The following is a 26,056-nucleotide window of genomic DNA, read 5'->3' as shown; positions in this document are numbered from 1 at the left end:
CACCTTAAAACTTCTGCTGACAGTCATTCTCACCTTTCTCCTTAGAATTCAACATCTAAGGAGACAGTGGTCTCCTTACATCACACTAACTGGTTCTGCTCACCCCCTGCATCTTGTCCCTGTCCCTCAGCTCCCTGTTTCTTCATGCCAATGCATGTCTTCGTGCAGTTGCTTAAGGCACTGATATAGCTGGGGAAAAAAGGAAAGGAAAAAAGGCTGCTTTCAACTGCATCAGTCTCCTGATTCTACTTTGCCATGCGGATCCAGAACCAGTTTTGCTGGCAGAGGGGAGAAGGTAGCATAGTTGAGTATGATGGTTGAAGGCCAGGGGAGAGCAGGACAAGGTCTTCCAGTAGCTGTGCTGACATGGAGTGTTTGTCAAACAATACACCCTTCAGTTCAGCACTTTATTCCACATGACACCTCCTTCTAAGGAATTCTTGACAGCCACTGATATTTGTCATGTTCACTAAGTGCATCTAGTGGCATCTCACCCTGGGAGCTGAGCATGTCAGGGGCCAACTCTCACTCCCACGGATGCCACATAAGTTACTCTTGACCCCAGTTAGCATAAAATATTCAGCAATAGCAAATGGGCAGAAAGACTTTGGCTGGAAAGATCTGAAAGACAGGAGTAAACGAAAAGCTCGTTTGTGATTACATGTCCCTGTAATTAATTTACAAGCACACTGGGGTCTTAATCTAATAGAAAGTTCTTTGACTGCAGAGTTTTAAAATGTGTCTCCGTTACAAGCTCAACAGGCCCGCTTAATTTGTCATTATAAACATTAATAAGTGGTACAGGAAAATCAGGGAAACCTGGAGAATTTGGGAATGGTAACTGAATCTGAGAAGGATATGGATGTGTTTCTGGAGAATGGAGTTGAACAGAAGCTGCTCCCAGGCAACCTGGGACCTGAGGGGAACCTCAGGGGTAAGAGGCAGGATCTGCCTCACCTCATTTCCTTCCAGAGAGGGGGGAATTATGAGGACTGTCTGCTCAGACAGAGCAGCCCCATGGGAACATGAGCTGGGCCATGTGCTCTTTTCCTCAGGGCTGTCAGAGAACCAAACGTTGGCAAATTACTTCCACAGCAAGTTTACTTAAAATTTAGTTTTAAAAAAAGTCTTCAACCTTGGTTAAAAGTCTTTAACTTTCAAATTTAGAGTGACTTTATCACATGCATAGATACAAAAGAAATTGGTCCATCTCATCTAAGAATAAAAGACCTCAGTCTCTGGCTTTGTGTTGCTCCTGGCTGGGCCAGGGCAGAGAAGTCATGATGGTCATGAAAATGACCACGACAACAGAAACCTCTCTGACTCAGCATGGTCTTTGTTCCCATACCTGCCTTTTTGTTGAAGTCTTATTTGAGGTCCCTTGGATAGGACTCTTGGCTTGCTCAACTAAGCTCTGGCTCCTGCGTGTAAGTCTCACACCAGCTACTTTGCTGGTCCATTTTTGGTTAAAAATACCAAAGTAAGAGGACAGATGAAGGGACCACAGACTGGTGACCATTTCAAATTACACAAAGTAATCGAATTAATCTCTTTGTAATGCCAAGAGTGAAAAGGTGGTGATAAAGCAACAGTTACTTCAAAAGATTATGGGTTAATAGTAAATAAGTATTAAGGGCACTCAGAAAACCACAACCCAGTTTGGTAGCAGAAATATCTAGTGATCACAGGTTTATGGCTCATCTGCTATGTCTTTTAATTTGCCATTTTGAACGTAGGTGGAATTTGAGATGATGGCCCAGATAGGTCCATCTCTGTCATTGCAAGTGGTGAAACAGAAAAGGCAGCAGATGAGCAGGCAGGAGTCTCAAGGTTTTGAACTCTACCTATTATTTATGTGTCAGAGACAGCGTCTTGCAATACTCAGTGGAAATGCATATAAAATATTAAAGGGCAGCATGAGCCTCCTTCAGTGGAAATGCTGAGGCTGGGAAGCAGATGTTCACAGTGAGTGACAAAGTTCCTGTAGAATTACAGGTTACTTCCCATGACCTGAGCTAGGGTAACATCTTCTGAGAATGCTTCAACAAATAGAAAACAACTCCCTGAGGGCTCACACAGGGCAGTCCCAACCCAATCCCATCTTTCTGCTTTCATCTGAGACTTCCTGCCCTAACCCAAACTCTAACACTGCCTAAACCTAACCCTAAACCTAAACCAAACCCTAAACCTAAGATGACTAACCCGAATAATATTACCCCCTAAGATTCACTCTAACCTTACCTTACTCTAACCCTAACTATAACCCTAAATCCTAACCTTAACCCTAATCCTAGCCTGTTACCCTAACCCTAACCCATTACCCTAACCCAAAACCCTAATCCCAACTCTAACCCCAACCCTAATCTTAAAATTAAATCCCCATCAGTGCTCATTTGACACTGATGTGAGCCAGATCAGAAAGTCAAAATCATAGTATCACAGAATCATAGAACAGTTTGGGTTGGAAGGAACCTTAAAGATTACCTAGTTTTATCCCCCTACCATGGGCAGGGAGACCATCTACTGATTGGGTTGCTCAGAGCCCCATCCAACCTTGCTTTGAACACTTAAAGGGATGGATATCCACAGCTTCAGCCTGTTCCAGTGTCCCACCATCCTCAAAGTGAAGACCTTCTTCCTAATGTCTAATCCAAATCTACCCTCTCCCATTTTAAAGCCATCCCCCCTCAGCCTGTTATTTCATGCCCTTGTAAAAAGTCCCTCCCAGTTACAGGAAGGACACTATGAAGTCTCCCCAGAGCCTTCTCTGCAGGCAGAACAACCCCAAGTCTCTCATCCTGTCTTTCATAGCCCCCTGTGCTCCAGCCCTCTGATCATCTTCATGGCTCTCCTCTGGATTTGCTCCAGGAGGTCCATGTCCTTCCTGTGATGGGAGCTCCAGAGCTGGACACAGTTCTCCAGGTGGGATGTCACGAGAGTGGAGCAGAGGGGGAGAATCACCTCCTGTGGCATGGTGGCCACTCTCTTCTTGATGCAGCTCAGGATACAGTTGGCTTTCTGGGCTGTAAGTGCACATTGTCACCTCACAATGAGTTACTACTCATCAACCAACATCCCCAAGTCTTTCTCCTGAGGGTTATTGTCAAGCCATTCTCTGCCCAGACTATATTTGTGCTTGGGGGTTGCCCCGACCCAGGTGAAAGACCTTGCACTTGGCCTTGTTGAACTTCACAAGGTTGTCATGGGCCCACCTCTCAACCCTGTCCAGGTCCCTCTGGATGGGATCTCTTCCCTCCAGTGTGTTGACCACACCACACAGCTTGGGGTCATCTGCAGACTTGCTGAGGGTGCACTTAATTCTACCATCCCTGTTGTCAACAAAGACTGAAGGGTGAGTTGTAACTGAGTCCCAGCAGGGCTGGAGGAGCTCCAGTGTCAGCGAGGAGGAGGAAAACAGGTGGAAGTGAGAGCTGGGCACAGAGGGGGAGAGAGGCTGCCTTTTCAGCTGCACTGAGTTGTTAGACAGGCTTTGCTGTAATGTCAAACCACACCTTGAGTAGTTACACCATGCCACTGCTGAGTCTGGCTGTGTGAGCATGAGGGATGAGTTCCCAGCAGCTACCCGATGGGTGGTAACATGGCCATCTGCCATTGCTCCATTGCATTGTCATGCTGTTAGTGCAATTGCCTTCTCATTCAAGGCCAGCATTTCCTGCAGCCTTTAAAGAAGCATTCCCATTAAGAGGTGAGTCCCATTAGCTGCAGGCATAGACTTGAAGAGCTTAAACTTTCAGACCAGCCTGCAATTGGGTTCCTGTAAAACACAGTCAGAAATATAAAGTGCAGGATGAGCATGCATGCCTATGCTGTGGTGTTACAGGAACAGCTGAGACAGGAGGTCATTTTGGGACGAAACAGATCCCTTCTGAGCTTTGGACCTATACAGTGTATACAGGTACACTGATGTTGCTTGAAATTGATGTCTTTGAAATCAAAGAGAAGCAAGCTCTTTTAGGACATATTTCATCCCGTTCTGATGTAGATACACATATCTGAAGGTGATAAATACTTCTCTGAATTTTTACAGGGGCTAAATTCTCAGTAGGCAGAGAACGAAACATTAAAATGAAAATTTAAAACTACTTTTAAACAAAAGTCTGCTTCTTTCCAGCTTACATTGCAGAGAGATCTCAGTGGCTTGCTGGAGCACAAACTTAGCCAGATGAATCCCACCATTTCTCTCCTAGGATGTGAAGAATGAGGAAATGTGAGCAACATATTTCTCCATTTTTGCAGAATCATAAACACATTGGCATCGCAAAGCAATAACTAAAAATTGCATCAGATTCAGAGAGAAAGGTAGTGATGAAAGAAAGAAACGCATTCCATTCGCTGAAGGACAAAGAACAAAAAGCTTTTGAAAGAAGAAAATTGCCACAAATTCAGCTTTGTTCTGTGTGCAGTGTGATGCTGTCCACACAGCTGTTTCTTTACAGCCAAGATTTGACACCTGTAATGAAGTTCACTTTGGTTTATTTTGCCGTAAGCATCTGAAAAGATCTACTTCTTGTTTAGGAAAGTGTTATTTGGCTTCCATTAAAGCCAAAGGTATATGCTACTTGTATATTATTCTGAACATTGATCTACATTTAGGGCTGTGTAAACTCTCAAGGCAGCAGTTCTTCAGATATAGAGCACTGTACTGTTCACTGTGGAAGCCCAGGCCTCTGATACAGTGTTATGCCAACTATCAGAACACACCACAGTGTTATGCCAACACACCTACATCTCCTGGGGGTATAAAGAGGCAAAGTATTCTCTCCTGCCAGAAGAAAGCACTTGTGCAGACACCACTCTAGTAGCAACAAAGCCCTTCCATTCATAGCACTCGTTTCCTCCAAGGGGTGGTGGTTCTGCTACTGCAGGGAGAAACAAAGGTTTGTCCATTTAGCAGAATCCCCAGTAGGGATGTTTTGTCAATAGAATGCATGGGTTAGACTTTTGTACGGTTGCAGTACTAGATGTGATGCTTGACCTTCATGAATATATGTCTTATTTCTTTTGACAGAGGTTAAGACTGCTGGTTTCAACTCCCTCATTCTGGGGTTGCTGGTGACAGGCTATTTAGCACCTTAGTGGCAATCAGCACTCTTCAGAGAGGTTTTGAAACAGCTTACTAAACTTTACAGATTTAACTAAACATTACAGATTGCTAAACTTCCCTTGCATTATTTTATGAAATTCAAATTACATTTACTCTTAATTTCCAGGATGCTTATGTATGTGTAAAATACATGCTTGAGAATAAGTTCTTTTACTCCCTCTTTAAACTTGGGCTTCATCTGTTGTTAATTTATATGAGGGTACACAACTGGCCACGGTGCAATGATATTTATCTGGTTTCAGAAAAAATCATGTATTCCTTTTCAAACATTTTTGAAAGGAGGTATGCATACACTGACAGTTTCTTTCTCATTGAGAACAGTAGATATCCCCCTTCTGCCTGGGACAAGAAAATATACAAAGCAGTGCTGTCATTTAAGCCAGGCTGCTAATATTTGATCTGTCAGGGGTTAAATAGCATCAGTGCACAGTTTCACTTCCTCTCTCCATCAGATACAGAACTACACTGTATGAAATAATTTTTTTACATTCCTTCTCTGTTCCAGAGAGGCTCATGGAGCATATTAGTATGACTACTGCATCAAACACTCTTGCATTCTTTTAGCACAGAGCAAATAACAATTAACTTTTTGCAAGGGATTTGGGGTTTTCTGACCTCTTCTCTAAATGGAAGTGATCCTCAGAAAATTTTGCTAGATAGATACGTGGCCTGGATACAAGCCTTTGCCCTGCAGAAGCATTTTCAAGTGTTTAGAGTGATAAACTGTCTCTAGAGATCAGTAAAGCAGATGGCTGCAATTCTGCCTACGTTGTCTCAGGTGAGTAAATTTAGGCTACCACTTAACAATTGCCTTAGATAATGTCAAGAAAAATGCTTTTAAAGAGGTTTTATGTAGTATACATGTCTGTTGGACAACATGTCTGTTAGACAAATGACTGCTAGAAGAGCTCATTGACAGCTCAGCAGCAGCACCGTATGTGGCTGTGCAACAGATACATTCAGTCTGAAGCATCTGAATGGGGACAGGGAGGGGACAAGAGGGAAAACTGGGGATGTAGAAGGCTGATTGCAGACTGTCCCACAATACATTCATACTCAGGCTGTACTTTCTACACAAGAGATGAGATTAGAGACAAACTGCAAGAACTTTTTTGAAGTTATTCTAAGGAATGGAAGCAGGGCCGAAGAGTCAAGGGAAAGGTATCAGAAAGGAAAAGAGATGCTGGAGCAAAGGGAGCAGAAAGATAATTTCTTCTAGTAGCCTAACTTTCCTCTCCTTTTTAAGTCTTTGTACAGCCTAGTCTTGCTCTAGGAACACTTGTACCAGCTGTAATTTGAGGCAGGTCCTTTGCCTGACCCTCTTGTATTCTCTGCCACCTTATTTTCTCTAGCTGAAATGAGCAGGAAGCACGCCTGCAAGGACTATATATGGATTTAAACAGTGCAGATGATGATCTTGTGGATAGAAGGGGATCTCTTCTTGACTCCAACACTCTGCTCGCTGATATGGTAGGTTATTTCCATTTCCCATTTTGATGCTGCTCCTCTTCCACAGTGTGAAATTGTTTTCCTTCTACCTCCCTGGAAATGAAGTCAAGCATCCCCCTAGTCCATGATGGCAGGCTGCCACCCAGGCTTTATCCAGGGTGATTTAAAAGGAAGGTGGGCAATTCATTGTGTGGCAGGAATGGAAAAGGGTCTTCAGCTAGGGGCATTGCAGCAAAAATTTATTGCAGTAGAGAAACACTTCCATGCTCTTAATTTCAAGGAAACTGTTGGTAGTTATTGTGGGTTGTTTGCCAAAGATTTTTTTTATGCATGCGCATTCAAATAAAGGCCATGACTGATACTGTCTGGTGGCAATGCAGTCACCAGGATCTGGCCAAAGCAACCTTTCCATGCACTGTACAGAAAAGAGTCTCCTGACCTAAGTTCTCCTACAGATAGAAACTCAAAACATTCTTCTGCAGCTTCCTCTAACATTGTTACTTATCAAATGCATGATCTCAGCCTCTCAGCAGTGTAGAATTTGCAGCTGGATAGAAATGGAGACATCATCACATGGCATTAACTCTGTTCTTCAAACCCAGGAACATGCCCACAGTTCAGGCTGTACTCAATAAGCACAGAACAAAACTACTGAAGGAAGAAAAAGTTTGATTAATGCTGAATGGAGAGTAAATAATAAAGTCCATACTGCATGTTGATTCAGTGGATGAGAGTAACTGGGAGCTTACACAGACACTGTGGAGGAAAAAATGGAGACATGAGAGACTGATGATTGATGCTTAGTATTTGAAAGACATATAAACAAATGCTAGTTAAGGCTCTCTGCTAGGTGAATCACTGCCACCGGTATTAAAATGTCAAGAAATTCTCTTGTTCAAAATGATGGTTGAGATGGCAGTTCTTTTATAAATCCCTATTTTCACCTGCTCCGTATCTTACCTTTGGAACTGAAATCTCTCCATTAGCCCTGACTCAGAAATGAAAAATGTGGGACTTTCAAAACTCAATTTTAAACACTGTTGCCCAGCATAAAATAGACTCTGTCGATCTTCTAAAAAATGTGCGGCTGCTTGACATTTTCTAGCAAAGCTGCTGGCTTAATATTTTTCAGCCTTGTGATTTTGGCATGTTGGGGGGAAATGTGAAAGGAGAAATATTACATAGATATTAGGGCTCAGGAAAAATTGCTCTATATTTGACAAAAGTTGAATTTGGTTTTTTACCTTCAGAAAAATAAAGGAACTGCTGATGATGCAGATACTTTAAAAAAGAGTTTTAAAGCCATTCTTTCAGTTACAAATAAGTATCCACTTTTATTAGAAGGTTTATTTGGTTGCATCATCCAGCTTCTGTATAGGCATTACCATACAAGGCTTGTCTTCTGAGTGAATGCTACTCAGATGTGTCTGCTGCAAAGCCCAAAGCCCTAACCCACCAGCTGGTTACCTGGAGCTGGATTTGTAGCACTGGATTCAGAGGAAAAGCAAACACAGGATGTCACCGTGAGAAGGATTGCAGCCTGGTCAGGAGAAATTGCAGGCCCTGTGGTCATATGAGCCTTGGGGCTTCGGAGAATGAGCTCACTCTAGCCTGTATAAAATGGCTCCAAATGGAATTTAAAAAAATTAAGGCATTTTAAGCTCCATGAATGTTTGGGTGACAAAGAGGAAGTACTCTGTTTTCATGCCTCTGCACTGGAAATTGCTGCTGGTAAGTGATGACTCCATTGATTGAAGTTTTTGGCTGGAAACGTAGTTATAGATCAGTAGCTGAATTGTTATTATCAGTAAAGCAGAACTCTGGTAACAGAGCATGTACCCCACTCCTGGAGCAGGGGCTTTTTATCTGTGACCCAGAGACTGGCTGAGCCCCCTAAGGTGATGGTCAGCAACAGCTCCTTCTCTGCTGAACCTGGTTAAAGTGTTCCCAGTTAGCAGCCCGACAGTAACAGGGGGCCTATGAGACACTGTAAAGGCTGACAGCAGTCTGCTTTTAAAAAATCTTTAGGAATCACTGCTCTCACAGCAGAGGTGTGTCTTTAATTACATTTTAAACAAATCCCTTTTATAAACACTTAAGGAGATACCATTAGGCGGCCAACCAGTTCTCCACCTCAGCAGTAACCTCTTGCTGGCACAGATTCATTTCATTTCAGCAAAATACTTAAGTACATGCTTAACTTTAACCACCTGAACTGTCCCACTGGAGCCACAGAGATGACTCATGAACTAAAGTTAGGCCCCTGCTCGCCTATCTTGCTGACTACGGGCTTCTGCAGCATCTACTGCCAGATGTTTGGGAGAGGAAATGAAAGCAGCTCTGTAGTGGACAGTTAAGGGAATAATTTGCTAACAGAGGAAACTTTGTATTGCTTCCAAATATCTCAAATGTGATCTAATGTAACAGTAGATATGTTGGTAGTCCAGACATAGGTTTAAACCATTTTTAGTCCAATTCAGGTCTTGATCTTTTATGTTCTTTCCCCTGGTTTCTTCTTTAATGCTCCAGACTGTCCACATCAGACTTTATCAGCTTTAGGGTTTTGTACTAATTTATGTAAGCATTAATATTCTTTATGCATTTACCATTAAAAGCAAAAATGCTGGATAAGAACATGTAACAGAAGAAAGAAAAATGTTGTGCATGGTAGATGTAACCTTGCATTGTAGAAAGGCTAGAGTAGTGGATGGTGGGGCTTTCTGTATACCTCTACTTTTTGCAATCCATACACTAGTTTTCTTTTTTTCTTTTTTTTTTTTTTTTTTTTTAAGTTTCTTTCCAGAATACACATCTTTCATTTTTATTGTCTTGTGATGGCTCCTTAGGACAACATGGCACAAGTTATGCACCAATAGCAGAGTGTTAGGATAATGTTAGCAGGAGACTTCAGCCTGAAAAATCTCACAACAATTTTCTATGCCATAAGTGGCACCCATTACAATACAGTCTTTCATTCAGATTATACAACCCCACACAATGCCCCACACTGGTCAGCTAGTACAGTCAGAGCACAGTTTTAAAAACAACCCTTCCCACAAATCAACACACATGCAGGATACCTCCAATGTATTCTGTATAGGATGAACGAGATGGTTGTGACTTGCTAGGACCTCATGCATTTTGTAGAAGCACTGTTTGTCTAACTCTGTGGGTTACATGCAATTTTAGAGAGCAGTGTTGCAGACTTGTGGCAGGCTGACATAATCCCTGAGAGAGCAAGTGGAAGATTTATTAGGGGAATCCCCCTCTCCTTGAATACAGCTTTCTCAGAGGGATCACATTTCATTTCTTCCCAGTGCCACCTCCAAGGGCTTTCATTCCCCAAGTGACAGCAATAAAGTAAAACTTGCTGTCTCCCATCTTCATCATCAGTGTGGTCTTAGCTCAATGCCTCCTGATATCTCCCTGAACTGCTCATACTCAGATGGCCATCTCAAAGCTTACCTGAGTTACTTCCACTGGGCCAGATTGTCTAAACTGCTGCTCCATTTTCTGGCAGTTTCTGTAGAGAGGTCAAATGCTGGATCTAATGCTTACTTCAAAAATGTGTTGTTTGAGCACAGACCAGAAGATGACTACATAGGAAGCCTTATCCTGGTCATGAATGGCTGAGGGATTTTCTGCAGGGGAATTGAGGCCTGCAAGAAATCCATTTCTGCAAGCAGCGGCTTCATTTTGAAAAGCATTGGGGAAATATTACACAAGAGGCCACACTCAAAGTATAACAGACTGCTTTAAATTCCTTCTGTATGAGTTCTGCCTTTCTTAAACATCTGTGAGAATTCTGCCAGGAATTGCCCTTGCGCTATGGTTTATGCCTTTGTTCAAGTGTTCAGCAAAGACTGATCTCCACATTAACTCAGAAGATGGTGTGGCACTGATCTCTAGTCTGAAATAGCCAAGTTATTCTAAATATGTACCTTATTCTTGACCTAACTTTCATTCTCTATGACAACTACTTTTAGTTATGTCATATCCTATATGGCAAACCTCTCTCCCCTGCTAACATTAGAAGGGAAACAAAGGGTTGTTTCTCTGAATTACTAGGGTTGTTTTTAGTTCCATCTCAAAAAGCCCTTCCCACCATTTATTCTGTCCAGAGAAAGGTCATAGATGGATGAAAGATTGACTGGTAATTTGGAAGTTCCTCCACTGCTGTTTGTGTAGAGGAGTCAGGAAAGAAATAAACAGCTACAGTTCTTCAATCCAATTAAGTAGCCCTAATTGTCTAAGAAGTCCTTAGGGTGTATCTTTTTTTAAATTGTTATTCAGCTTGCAGTCTACTTACATGCCTATATGATAAAGAGCCATCATCAGTGTTGCTTCACACTGAGCCTAGGATTTAATTCAGAACAAAAATTAAACACTCACCTGGTCAAGACATTTAAAAAGGTCATATGCTGTTTTCATCTGGTGGAGAAAGAGGGTTTCTGTAAGAGGTGGTTCCTCTCTTTCGTGGCTTTTGAGCAGGGTTTGAGCAGGGAGCCATCCCGATGGGGAATTCTTGCCTTGCTCTGAGTAGCTGCCATCAGGGCCAGAAGCTCTTGCACAACAGCTTCTCGGTCTGGGCAAGTGGAGTGGCCACTGCTGGTACCAAGCTATAGGTCTGCTTGCAGCTTTGCAACCTTGGCTCATGTTCCTATGCAGGCAGGTTGCTAATGCTAAGAATTTTATTAAAAAACAGTCCTAGGCTCGTCAATATACACCAATATAAAATTGTCTCAGGATGCATGACCTTTCAAAATGTGTTAGCTTGAATTTGAGACTGCCTTTGCTGCCAGTCTATCAAAGTGCCTGTGTAACATGCACAGCCACCACTGAGGTTGCCTGCACTGGATAGGCAACCTCTCATTCTCCCCCAAATGAGGAAGAAGGAAAGCAAAAGGACACACAGTTCCCTCGGGTCCCTGGGGAAAGAGCCATTGCAACCTGACTCCTGGCACTCAGGGCTGGGTCTCTGTCTGTCCTTGTCCATTAGGGTTTACTATATTTTGCAGCAGGAGACCTCTTACTCTGCCCTGTCTCACTGCTTGGTAAGAAGTAAGATTGCTTTAATGCGGAAAAGTTGCAGTTTTCTAAATAATGTTACGACTCCTATTCTAGATTGCATCCTAAACCCTGCTGGGGGCTGGGGCTGGGGCAGCTGCTGGCCCTGTACCAGGTCCTGATGCCAGGTGGGTAATCAGCACTGAGGTCTTAAGGCAGTTTGTCTGCCCTGGAAGGTCCTGTGCCTAGGGAGTAGATGGTATCATTTCAGAGATACCACCCCTTTTAGTTCAACTCAGCTGATGGGAAAAAAAGAGCTCTGTCCCTCCAGGGACATTTGCCTACTGTGGGTCGACCAACAAATTGAAATGTTTCAAGTGGCCCCTCCTCACCTGCAAGGACTGCAAGAGAAGAGTGATGCATGGAGCTTGGGCTGCAGTCAGCCCCTTCGGTTCCTCTCCGTGAGAGTGGTACACATCTTCTAAAAAGCAAAAGGTGACTCTGGATTTGGATGGCAAATACTTGACTTGCTGGCAGGCTTAACCACAATAGCATCCTAACTCCAGTTTCTTTGCTGTAGGCACTGGACATATGACCTTGCTACTCTGTTCAGGCTCACTCTATTTTTTTTAATATTACCATGTATATTTGTGGGTGAATTGTTTCATACATATTTCTGAGATAAAAATTTTGTTTTATACATTCATGGATTCACCTAACAAATTAAACTGGCATATTAAAAATAGCAACATCAAAAGAGCTCTTACCCAAGTAGAGACTACACCACAAAATGGCTTTATTGAAAAAGTGTCTTGTAATGCTCATTTCACTCCTGTAAACAATGCGTCTTTTTAGCTGTGCACTGCAAAAATTACACACAATACTTTGGTTCAGAAATCTGCTGGCTGATTTTCTGAATCACTGTTTTTAATATAGGGACTGTGGGCGTTTAGAAAGAGTTCTATATATAATTCTGAAGAGCTATCTCATTCAGTTGCAGCAACTTACTTTACCAGTTTCTCCTGATTCATTTTTTTTCTGAATGCTGAGCATTTTAAGAGTACAGACTGAGAAAAAAAGCTTTATATACATCATTATAATTTGCAGCTCCATGACTTCCCAAGAGGTTATTATAGCTCAAGCAGTGAGAAACAACTCCCACTAAGTAAGAAATTATTCCATTGTGCAGTATTATTCAAGCAATTAGAAATCATACTGTGTACAAAATACCATATCTCTAGGTAGCAATTTCTGGTGTTGTATCATGTGTGCTTAAGTTTTTAGCTACATCAGAAGTACTGTGTTAACAATACAACTATTTTTAAACCAAAACTAACAAATTCAGAAAACCAGTGATATCCTGTAATTGCAATACACCTTTCCATTGGCTTTAGACATCTGAGTTCCCCATTCCAGAATCTCCTGGATTCTTTATTTCCCTGCTATTCATAAACTCTCCACCTGGTCAGGGAGAGACATATTTCTTTGAAACCCATCATAGCAGTATTTTATAGCAATATATAGAGAAGAAGTCTGCTGGTAGCAAGAGGTAATGGGCACTCACCTTCCAGAGCACTCCTGACTCTCATGGCTCCAAAATGCCTGAAGCCTGGTCTTACATTTTTCTCAGCTAGTAAAACAGACTGCCATAAAACTTAGCAGAGCATTACTAAATATCTCCTTCTTAAGACCTCTAGTCAGCCTTTTTCTTTAGGAAATTAAGTTTTATCAGAATATTAACTTGAAACATCATGTTAAAGCCAGCTTTGCAAGTTACATTAAACAGGGGTTAAGAGAGCCAGTGCTTAACTATTACCCAATTCTTAGGGTGGATCTTGTTCACAGGCAGAAGCAGAAGTAGACCAATTTCTTTTTAAAGTCCATTAGGATACTTTCTTTGGTATCAGCTTCATTTGATAAGCTCCCAGGCACTTTAGAATGATATTAATAAAAAAAACCTCACAACTTGCCAGTGAGGTATGAAGGCACAAAAGCACTATCCATATCTATCTAAAATTCACATATTCGTTGTCAGATACAAAGAGTTCCCATCTTGAATGATTCTATAAAATGTTTTTTCTGAAGAAGCGGGATGGATACTGGTCCAGAGTTTGAAAACTAAACTCAGCTGTGTGGAGGTGGGAACATCCATGCTCTAAAACCATTCTAAGGCCCAGAGAGCAGCACAATATTCCAGCAGCATTTCCTCAGAGTGAGGACTCATCCCTTCATAACTGCTCAGTACACCTGGCAGACAGCCCATCACCAAAGTCTGAGGTCAGTGCATCCTGCCCCATGGATGCTGTGTTCTGCATCCCCGGGAGGCAGGAAACACTCTGTGAGTTAGGTCTTGGTGACCCTTCTCCACAGCTTTGTCCTTCAGGTGTCACTGAGGGACTTCTTCCCATACACTGATGTTGCCAGGCATGCTCAGGGAGCTCAGGAGCACATGTGACAGACAGGTGGATGGCTACAGGACTGGAAGACCCAGTAGGGCACAGGACCAGTCTGGCCCTGGCCCAGGAATCCCATGTTTTGGGAATCAGTGCAAGTCACTCTCTGACACTGGGCCTCTGCACTATAAAAGCATCCATAAAAGCGCCACTGTTAGGGGGAAGGAAAGAGTGAGTGCAAGAGACACAGGAAGGCACAAACACTTCTGTATGTAATGCCTACATTTCATAAGGCTTTCTGTTACCATGGTGATGAGCATGGTATAAATACCTAGACAAATCTCCCCTGTGGCAGTGCATTCTGCTGCTCTTATGCTGCAGGGCCAGTCTGTGTGCAGACATTTTAATGGGCTTCTTCAAACCCTCTGTGGTAAAACTGAATGATTTTGCTCAATATCAAACCAATAGTTCAGTGGGCAGAAATGCTCTTTCCACTTCACTCACCACAACTAACTTTCTGCCCTCTCCAAATCAGCAAATTAATTTTTTAACATAAAGATGGAGGATTACATCCACATCAATTTATATTCAGGCTAAATAATCAATAGGAAGAGCTACATTCTGAATCCTTCATACTCAGTACAAGCATTTCCAATAACAATTTAGTGCAATCAAAACTGCTAATGTTGCTGAATTCTGAGCTGTAAAGGAGTTTTAACAGATCTAGGCTAGGCAGTCACAGAGAAGCATAGCCTTAAGCTAAGTGCAGCCAGTTTTTTAAAAATGCCAGTGTTTCATAACACAGAAACCCTTCAGTTGATTTCTCCAATATGTGTGCAGTCTTGCATGAGATGCAGACAGAAATAGGTGAATTTTGTTTTAAAACATCAAGCCTGATCCTATGTATGAAATCTAAGCACCTTATTTTAAAAGGCTCATTGCCTCCAAATTCATTTGGTAGGCATCATAATGGCAGTGACTGGATTTGCCAGGATATCCCTTCTCCATTCACCCCCTGCCTTTTGAGTACACAACTCAAAAGAGAAAAATGGAAGAACAGAAAGATAATGCTCCCTTAGGTTACATCTCTGCAGGGAGACAAACTACTTCAGATGGGGAGAAAAGCATGTCTTCATTTTGAAATGAGGCTTGCTCTAACACTGAGGTAGCTAATTCAGATTCAAGCTAGGACAATGGAGTTGGCATTTTCCACATAAATTATCTGGATATGTTACGCACAGGAATCCCACATAGGTTAACTCAACCTGTTGGGTGGAAAACACAATAAAAATGTCGAGCTGCCTGATTTTATCTTGTGATAGTTAACAGAAGATCAAGAAAAAACAAGAATGAGAGAGATGTGCCTTGAAATCAATCCATACTAGGATGAATTTCCTCCTGTTCTCTTCCAGTCCCTGGTAACAAGCATATGATATGGAAATAAGGGGGCTGGGAGTGGGAGGAGAGTCATGGAAAAGCCAGGATGATAGGATGAAAGAAGCCTTCCTGGTACCAACCCCACGTCACTTATGACAAGTTGAAGTTTTCCAGAGCAGCATGTATTCTCCCTTCAACTTCTGGAAAGCAAAAAAAAACAAATGCTCCTCTTAACTTAATTGGGATGGGTTTGCAACTGACATAATGAACAGTAAACTTTTAGTAATTCCAGTTCCTTGGCCCTCTTAAAATGTCTGAACTTCTTACAGCAAAAACTTGTTTCCTCCCCCTTGATTTCTAAGGCAAACAATTAAAAGTAACAAGGCAGAGCAAGAGAGAGCACCAAACTAGTTTGAAGAAGGAAAGTGTGTGTTGGCAGTGAGTGAGAGATAGTCAAGATGTATGTTTATGACACAAAGCATATTTGAGATATGATTCTAGTAGAATTGTACTGTAGTCACACACTAAAGCTGAAGAACAGCTTGTACAACTCTTCACACTAAATAACATCCTGATCCTGCAGTACTTTTCAATTGAAAACTCATCCAAGAACTGGGAAACTAAACTGACCTTCCCTAGGACACAGGTGAGGTGATTCATATAGAGATGTGAGGGGGAAGGGGACATTGCATGAGTCACTTCTGTTTGCTATTTGACGAGCACCTTCTCCTAGTTGGTTGCTTAATCAATTTTCATTTTCATCTGTTGCCCTTTGACCATGATAAAGCATGTAATCTACAGTATGTGGTTTATACTTGCTTCTGAATGGTGAAATAGATTATGGAGGCTATTCAGTGGAGTTATACAACCTGAAAAAGGAACAGAAAATACTTGCCTGTGCTGACAAGACACTTCTCAGCTGTTGGCTTGATTCTGATCTAAGACCTATAATCTCAGCTGAAGCCAACAAAGATGCAAAAATGCATGAAAAAATGCTTTCCTGATAACCTTTTTCTTTCAGGCATTAACCACTTCTAATTACAAACACCCTGCTCAGTCAGGCCTATAGGCTGCATAGCCCAGCACCCCTTTTTCCAATAACAGCCAAACCTGGATGCCTAGAAAAATTCAGAAAAAGAAGACAAGCATATTCCAAACATTTACCTGTTTCTAGCAATCTGTAGGTCAAGGATTTGCCTGTTCTTATATGCCTGGGAAAGATTTTCTGTACCATGAGGATATTCTTTTTACTAGGACAAGTATCTGCCAGCATATGAAGAGGACGACAACTGCTCATTGCTTTTGCCTGTCACACCCTTCCACTTCTTTATGCTAAAGAAGGTGAACACTGCTCTGCAACTCCAAATGTCCAAGGAGTGCTCAAAAGGGACTTGCTTTCTATGGGGATTTTCCCTAGCTGTTTATGGAATAGCAGATAAAGTACTGTCCCATAGAGCTGAGACTGCTGCTTTCATGAGTGAAGTATATACATATTTACATACTGATAGCAGTGCCATCATCCCAGGTGATGCCCACTAAATTTGGGTATAGTCCACCACAGTGAAACAAAGTTTGTTCGCAAATTGGGATATGCTAACCAGAGACAGGAGGAAAAAAAATTTAAAACAATCTAAAAACTATACCACATTTAGGTAAGAATACAATTTTAAAAGTGTACATTGGGTGAATTATGAATAAAAAATTGAACTAGTTGAAGGGATTTTTTAAATGCTTCCCTTCCATGCAAGCACAATGTTAATTGTGTCCCTCGTGTGCCAATATCTCTTATACTCTGAGAGGATTTCTCTAAGTGTTTTTTAACTTCTAAGTCAGAACACATGCACTAGGGTGGGCATGCTTGTTGACGGAGGAATGGGGTCACTTCTTAAGAGTGCCACTGTCTATTGATGACACACTCTGTAAAAAATTCATTCTTCCGTAGAGCTTTTCCATTATCTCTGGGAAGCTGCAGGGAGGATATCTTCTGGTGTCATATAGTCTGATGTGCATAAAAAGTCCATAAAAAGTCAAGTCCATAAAAACCAGGATGTCCCTGACATGGTCTTGTATCTTTGAAAAAAGTCCTTGAAAAAGTAAAAAGTGATAGAGAAATAGCCAAAGACTGGCAGCCATTTCACAGCCAGTTTGTAATGGCCACTGCTGGCTCAAGAGACATTTTTTCTAATTTATTAGTGGGTGCTCACCACATTGCATTATCTTGAAAGCTGGACAATTACCCTTTGCAGGCTTTTGAGTATCAATCAGAAATGGAACATGGAGCCCTATAGAGTTTTAAAGGTGGCTTTATAAACAAGAAGAGGAAAGCAATGTATTTACTTTTCTCCATTTGATTTCAGGACGGTGGGTGAGTTGGGCACACTTTGCCACAGTCTTTACAGTCAGTAATGGCTTTTTTTTCCTCTGCTATTATCACCAAGAGGTGATATTCATATGACTGTTCTGTATCCAGCTGGCACCTTTGACAGTCTTGCCTGCACTCTGTCCACCAGCACTCGGAAGTGCCCTGTAGCCTTAGGTTAAAAGGATGACTCCAAAGCGCCTGTGCGTGCTTCTGCCTCAGAAATCTTGTCCATAGGGAAGTTGTGGTAGCCTGGGAGAGTACTCCTGCTCATAGATAAGCACATTCAGAATAACAGTTTGTGATGATTTGGGGAAAAGCCAGTACAGCCAGAAGAGAATTTGCAGTAAACTGGGACTATACCTGTGGGTATTTGTAAGGCAAACGTTTTGTCTAATGCCAGAGAGGATTTACAAATGGACAGAGAAAGGAGAAGAAATATTTTTTGCAAGACACCAAATCCTAAAAGCAATAGGAACAATCCCTGTGCAACAGGATCCATAGAAATATACTCCATCATCCAGGTAAATTTTTGGTACAGTTCTTTCTTTACTGTGCTGTTACATTCCTTGATAGTAACTATAAAGGCAGCAGTGTATGTGTGTGCTTATGGGTGAGCATGACACCACTTAGGAGGATGAGTATGGAGCTTCTTTCATTCTGACTGCTTTTTAATGAATGAAAAACAGAAATTCAAAGCCTTATTGTGACACTGATCTCCCCATTTGGCATCTGGGATTGATTCTCCAGGCTTGCTGTGTGTGGATTCCCCTCCACATCTCTCTAACAGAGCCATATGCTCAGGAGTGCAACCTCCAGCCCCAGGTGCTGCCGTGTTCTTGCTTCCTAGGGATATCATCTCATGATAACCAGGAGGAAAACACAAGAAAAATTAAACTGGGCAGCTGAGCAGGCAACTGGCTTGTAGAGTTAAAATTCAAAATAGATTACAGCAATGTCTGACTATCAAACTATTGCACTTGCTAAATATTTAAGCAGATAATATAAATAATTTCAAATAAAAACAATTATTTCTGAGAAAAGATAACAGAGCAATAGGACAGGGTACTGTTTGGCTCATGTTAGGCATATTAAATTAATCTTAGCTGGTGTTGATAGGTCTGTCAATCCATGAGAGGGGAAAAAAAAGCCTTAAGCATAGCAGGAAAAAGAAAATCTGTATTCAGGACAATGCTCTGGGTACTGGATTGCAGCACTGATGGGGAGAGTGGAGGTGAAAGGGAGAAGCACATACTATTCCATATTGTTGTGCTGATTATCAGGCAAGGTAGCTGAGACAGTGTGAATTATTTAATTTCAAATATGCGTGTAAGTGACAAGTAAATGTAATCTCTGATCCTGTTAAGATATTTTAATATTTTTTGTAGATTCAATGATTGGAAAACATACAAGGAAGCTGACAATTATGTACCTGGAAAAGAGTGCAGAGCAGCTACATTTGTTGTTTCTCATGGATGCTGTGTTCAACACAGTGATATGAAGATAATCCTTACCCAAAGGAAAGGAGTGCACTGACAGGGTGGTGTGCTAAATCCACTTCTTTTGTTGTAGCTGAATAAAGCAGCATTTTTAAAAGCATCCAAGTGCCTTTCTTTTTGAGAAGTCATACGGCTGAGCTACCTCCATGTGGTGCCAGACTTAATAACCCCTGCTGAGAGGCAATTCCACATTTACATGACTGTACAGGCTTCTGGACTGGAGCTGGATACAAAGTTTTATTTTCAGAGTTACTAAGTGCCATAACAAAAAAAATATTTAGAGAACTACACTTGATAGGTTTGTAAAAGTTAGACACACACTCTTAAATCAATGTGAGCTTTAAGTAATTAAATCCTTCTAGAAATCCCATAAAGTATGGTGTTTGGTCTTCCACCTAAATATTCTCCAAATCTGGCTCACTGACACAGTGGGTCCCTAAGTTCTTGTAGGGCTCAGTTCTTTCTGAAAAAGGGATGCAGGGTTCTGTGTCATGTAGATACATTCATGATTTCTATTGTTTTCAGACATGTGAAGAAGTGGTGAAGTAAAAGATAACATGAATAATCTCTAGCAGGGCAGCATTTTTATTCCTGCCTGTTTCAGCCTGCAGCCAAGACTCCCTTCCTCTTCCATTGCTTCAAGACATTATGCTGTAAGGATGAACAGAGGATGTCCAAGGCAAAGAAAGACACAGGGGTGGTGGCACATCCTGGGCAGCAAGCAGCACAGCTCCTGCATCAGCACCAGCCACAGCCTATGGTCACAGGCTCAAAACCACTTGGGAGGGCTGGTCATGCTGCTGCCCTGCCCCTTCAGTCACCCCAGTACGAGGCGAGCCCGTTGTGGTATGTAAGTTATGTTGAATAACTGGGTCCTACAGAAAGCAGTATTTTCTGCAGGAGTGTAGGGCGATGCCCTTTGACTTGGCAGTGACATTCACAAATTATTCTGGAGGCTCACAGATTCATGTTTAATGAGGTTTCTGGTGCAACTGATTAGATTTTCCTTCTAATTCTCAATTTTCTTCTAGCACTAACATAGGTAACCTTGGACTTAGATACACATCTGCAACAAACTCTACATTCAGTCACTGGGCTGGCTGTCAATAACAGTCAGATGATGGCCTGGCCTATTTTGTATGTTAACAGCATCTTGCAGCTGAAAAGAGGGTTGATTAAGAGCAATCTCTGTTGAGCAATCTGTAGAGACTTCTCTACCTGTGACTGATAGGCAGACTGTGACAGTTTCTTACCATCTGAGAGATTTGCACTTGACCAGAGTTATAAGAGTATTTATGAATTCCAGGCTTTATTATTGTAATTCCCTACTCCGACACATACAATTGCCAAGTTAAAAGTGAAAATCAATTCAGAGCATCACATCTTCTCATAGGCACAGCCTGCAACCAACAATACCTCATCCTTTATACCATATACTCTCCTCTTCTGCTACCCTGAATACTGAAAAAAAAAATAAATTAAATATCTCATTTTCCTTTCCAGTGCTCTCCAGGGTAGTGGATAATCTACCCAAGGGCTGGCTGCACAGCATGTCATTTGGACCTCCCACAGCAGCACTAATGGACAACTGTAACAACAAGTAACTTTGTATCAGGAAAACAACTGGATCTTTTGGAAGTAGTCAGGAATATGCTATGTTTCTTTCAAAAGGACAGTCAAGCCAAATTCCTTAGCTCTAGCCCTGTCATTTACCATTTCTGAAGGATATCTTGGCTCCTATGAAGAATGCTATAGAGCCTTGTACTCAGAAAAGGTGAGAGAAAATTGTATGGACACAGAAATGCACAGATACGGACACACATCTCCAAGCATTCTTTTAAAAACTACTCAAGCTACCAGGTACAATAATACAATCCTACAATCCTCTGAAAATAACATACAAAATCTTGAACTGTTTCAGAAAAAAAAAAAAAAAAAAAAAAAAGACAACTGCTGCAGTTAAGGTTACTGAATATTGATGTTAATGAAACCCCTTTCTTTCTATATTCATCCATTTAACAATTCATAAATCTTTCTGCTACCAGTTGAATTCCAGTTGTACATGCCCAGTCCTGAAGGGGAAAGCTGTCAGCACGTGTGATTCTTCAATGCAGCACAGTGTCCATATTTCATCTCTGGGGCAAGACATGGGAAATCTCAAGATATGGGAAATCTCAAGGCATGGGAAATCTCAAGGGAGTACTGCATCCCTTCTGCACTGTGGAGTTCACCTCATGCTTTCATCCAGAAAAAGTCCCAGGGTTCACTGGTGTGGCAAGGGACCATGGGCTCAGCTATTCGATGAAGGTGGTGGCTAACATTGTCCATGGAGAAAAGCTTAGGCCTGAGAGGAAGCAACCAATATCAACCCTGAAATGACACTTCCAGTCTTGCTCTTGCAAAGGAAACTTCCTCCTGTGTTGCTTTACCTGAAAGCCAGCAACTCAGTTGCACCAGCACCTGAGAGCCCATTGATTATATTAAAAGGCTCCATGAAAGGTAATTATGGAAAACTTTGTTACAGGGCAGAAACCCTTAGGGATTTGCAAACTAAAAAAAGAGGCTGAAAATCACAGGTTTAGGCTGCTGCCCTCTTCTTCCATTCTTGAAGCCTCTACTGGCAAGGTATGGAAATTATCTTCAAAAATGACAGAAGATGAAGGCATTTGACACCTTGTGCAAAAAGGTATTTTTTGTCCTTACCCTCCCTGGGGCTCTGCCACTGACAGCAAATGAACTGATGGCTCCTGCTGCTCCCACTCGCCTGGTTCTCTGTGTCATCCACCTACACACACTCACACATTCACTCTCTCCCTCATAATATATTCATTCAAGTTATTTATTTATGTAGGTCATTTTTGGTAGCAGTTTTACAAATAATGGTGGAAGTGAAAAGAGCAAGAGAGAGAAATTTAGGGTGAGAGCTGGCAGCACACAGGGAATAGTGGGGAGAACTCTGCAGAGAACAAGATGTACACTGGAAGATTGTTCCTCATTTTCTCCTTAGGCAGACCCTGAGCAAATTCCAGGTGACATCAGCTTCATGAGCCTTTGCTTGACACTAACTTTACACAGCTGATTTACCTAGTGCTCATGCTCAGCTCTCTGGACTTACATTGTACTTGAGGCCTTTTAGAGCTCTCAGAAGACTGTTTCTGCATTTAAAGACCACTATTTTGGTCTTCCCAGCATTTAGTAATTTAGTCATTAACTGCATTTTAAAGCTTTAATCCACAGAGGTTTTTGCAGTAAAGAACAGACATATTTACATTGCCTAACTTATGCATCTATATTAGATTTCTTTCCCTTTATTTCCTTCTTAACCACCCTCTAAAGAAACACCCTTTTCTACACTGACTCCACAGGGACTCTAAGAAAATTACTCTGAGGTGAAATAAGCTGATCTTAAGGCTTTCTGTCATTGCAAGACAGTCTTGCTCCTTCACCTTGCATGCTTTTTCCTGTCTTTTTACTCTTCCTTCCCCTAATTCCACTTCTATGTTGCCCACCCATGCTTCCTTACAGTACTTTTGACACTCACCTGACCCCTCACTGAGCTAATTCAGCTTACTGAACTGGCAGAAAATAAAGCCAGGGAAGTAAAAAAGGGACAGTTTTCTGATGGGTTAATGAGCTGGATCAGCTCAGTGAAATGAAAGTCAGCTCAAGGGCGAGTCAGAATCATGAAGAAGGTAGAGTGGAGAAGGCAGAGAACTTACCCTTTTTACAGCAGAAAGTGATCAAAAGAGCTCAGTTTGTCCCCACTAACAATATGCCTAGTTGGGAATTACATATGGATCCCTCGAAAAAGAGGGAATGTATCTTCACTGTTCTAGCTACACAGTAGTGAATTTATATTTAAATTTCTTTCCCTTCTATGCTGTATTTGTTTTGCATAGCAAGGTTTTGTTAGTAGGCAGGGCTACAGGAGTGGCTTCTGTCAGAAGCTTCTCCCATGTCCAATAGAGCCAATGTCAGGCAGCCCCAAGATGGATCCACTGCTGGGCGAGGCTGAGCCCAGTGGTAGTGCCTTGGGGATAAGATATTTCAAAAGGGAAAAAAAGAAAACTGCGTGACAAACCTGCAGCCAGAGAGAGGAGTGAGAATACGTAAGAAACAACTCCACGGACCAAGGTCAGTGGAGGAGGGGAGGAGGTGCTCCATGTGCCAGAGGAGATTCCCCTGCAGCCCCTGGTGAAGACCATGGTTGAGACAGGCTGCCCCTCTGCAGCCCATGGATGTACAGAGTGGAGCCTGCAGCCCATGAATGTTAATGATGGAACAAATATCAACCTGCAGCCCATGGAAGACCCCAGACTGCAGCTGGTGGATGCCCAAAGGAGTCTGTGATCCCATGGGAAGCCCATGCTGCAGCAAGGTCCTGGTAGGACCTGAGGACCCATGGAGGGAAGTGCCCACCCTGGGGCAGGTTTGCTGGTGGGATTTGTGAACCTTGCAGGACCCACAGTGGAGCAGTCTGTTCCTGAAGGACTTCACCCCGAGGGAAGGACCCATGCTGGAGAAGTTGATGGAGGACTGTCTCCCATGGAAGGGAAGCTCCCAGGCCGGGGCTGGGGAAGAGTGTGAGGAGTCTACCCCTGAGGAGGAAGGAGCAGCAGAGACAACATTTGCTGAATGAATCACAACCTCCATTCCCTGTGCTCCTGCTCTCCTGGTGGGGAGAAGTTAGAGAAAATCAGGAGTGAAGGCGAACAAGGAAAGAAGGGAAGGGCGGGGGGAAGGCGTTTTAAGATTTAGTTTTTATTTCTTATTATCCTATTCTGATTTAATTAGCACTAAATGAACTTAATTTTTTCCAGAGTCCAGTCTGTTCTGTCCATGATGTAACTGGTGAGTTGAACCCTCCTTGTCCTTACCTTGACTCATGAGCCCTTCATTGTATTTTCTTTCCCCTGTACATCTGAGGAAGGGAGTGGTAGAACAGCTTTGGTGGGCACCTGGCATCCAGACAGGGTCAACCCACCACATACACTCAGCTGGCATGTTCTACCACAATCCATAATATGCCTGTGCTACAGAGACACTCTTCAAGCACAGCATCTCTATATCTCTAGGAAAATCTGTCTCTCTGTTACAGCAAATATGTGAAACTCTTAAAACCATTATCAACTATGACCTGCCCTGTTATAAAGTCTAAGTGGAGAAGCGTGTAAGTGGAGCTAAGAGCAGCACAGTTGTCAAACTGCTAAAGTGATTCCCCTCTGAAATTAAACCTTGGCTGCTCCATCTTTTGGTATCTTCAGACCAAGACTGGAAACTTTCTTCAAGATACACTATGTCAAACACTGAACATGTTATGCTCAGTAATGGGGTTAGTTCAGTGAAATGGAAGGGTCTGTGGTATATAAATATAAGGTCAAATGAAATAATCTTATATCCTGTAAATCTATAAAGTACAGATTACACAAAGAAAAGAAAAAAAAAAAAAAGAGAGAGACTAAAGCAAGACCTTTTGGTTAGTGAGCACAACCAATTCCCACTGTTCTTCCAAAACAAATAGGGAGGATTTCTCCCTATACCCTTCATCTTGGATTTGTAGCTTGTCCCTACTGGTATCACCATCTTCCCTTACCTAACAGGAGAAATCCCTTTCTTTTGATCTGTGGACATGAAAAACAGATGAGCAATGACAGAAATTGTGGGTTTTCCTCTGTCTAGAAAAGTGTTTTTGAATAATCATGTGGCATTACAGCATTCTCTTAGTAATACACTACAAATGCTTCTGTCATTTCTGCTTCTCCCGTGACAGTAAGAAATTATGTGCTCTGCCCTTGTCCTTTAAGATCAGGCTGTGACAGAAGCACATGCAGAGTGCACACTTCAAAGGGTGCAAGATTACATACTAAGTAGAGACTTTTGAGTCCCTCTAAATTTAATCTCTATTCCACTTACAAAATCTGTGGATGATACTTTATTTCAGCAAGCCTCTCATCCTCTCTTCATTGGCTAAGCAGAAATAGATTAATTTCCTACCTTCACTATAACTGGTCAGGCTCAACCCTCCCTGCAACTATGCACTTTGTACACAGACACACATTTCCACTACCTGCATCTGTGCACCTGTACAGGAGCAGCACTCACATCAGCTCATTTGGACACCAAGAGTAGATGCAGTTCAGAGCATGTGAAGAGTCTTAAATTCTCCCATACTCGAGCACCTATGTGAAATACACAAAATTGATAAACAACTGCCATATCATTAACTTGTCCTTTTGCCTCCCTCTCCAAGGTATGCAATTATTAGCACAGAGAAGTCACAGAAACAATTTCCTCATGCAATGTAGAATTACAAACAAATCAGTGATATAACACAAACATGAACTGTGAATGTCTCTAACAAACATGGGGGTAAAATGGAGAGCTCCAAGTGAGGGCTTGGACTCAGCACTATTTGGGGAAGTTTTCCTTTTTTCACATTTTAGACTCATAAATATATTTTATGCATAGAAACTCATTCTTTTTTTTCTGACTGGATTAACTGCAATTAAGCTCAAACTTCTCTGCATCGAGAAATGGCTCTGACCAGCTGTTCTATAGCAGATATTCTGAACTAGAGGACCATGTGGTCTCTTTTCTTTCACTCTAGAAACAGATTAAACTAAACTGCAAAAGGACACTCTTCATATGGAATGAAAGGATCTATGCAGGGAAGGGTGCAGCATACTCATATTTTAAGTATGTATGTTTACTGATTTCCCAGAAGTTTTCTCATGTACACAAGCCCATTACTAGAAACGTAGTTTTCTTTTTATCTACATTTAACAAGCTGAAGGAAGAGAAGTTGGTTTTGATTTGCATTTCTTGTTTTTCTACAGAAAATGTTCAG

At 41.9% G+C, this 26,056-nt stretch overlaps 1 long non-coding RNA gene across 1 annotated transcript; it reads left to right on the top strand.

Moving 5' to 3' along the window:
• Positions 1-5,589: 5,589 nt before the first annotated feature.
• Positions 5,590-26,056, top strand: LOC139799279 (uncharacterized). The gene is made up of 3 exons (XR_011727208.1): positions 5,590-5,903; positions 6,478-6,595; positions 20,713-26,056. It is a non-coding gene; the product is annotated as an uncharacterized lncRNA (long non-coding RNA).

This window comes from Heliangelus exortis, chromosome 1 (assembly GCF_036169615.1).
Source record: "Heliangelus exortis chromosome 1, bHelExo1.hap1, whole genome shotgun sequence".
Lineage (NCBI taxonomy): Eukaryota > Metazoa > Chordata > Aves > Apodiformes > Trochilidae > Heliangelus > Heliangelus exortis.
Note: the sequence above shows the minus strand (reverse complement) of the source record. Positions and strands in the feature narration are given on the sequence as shown.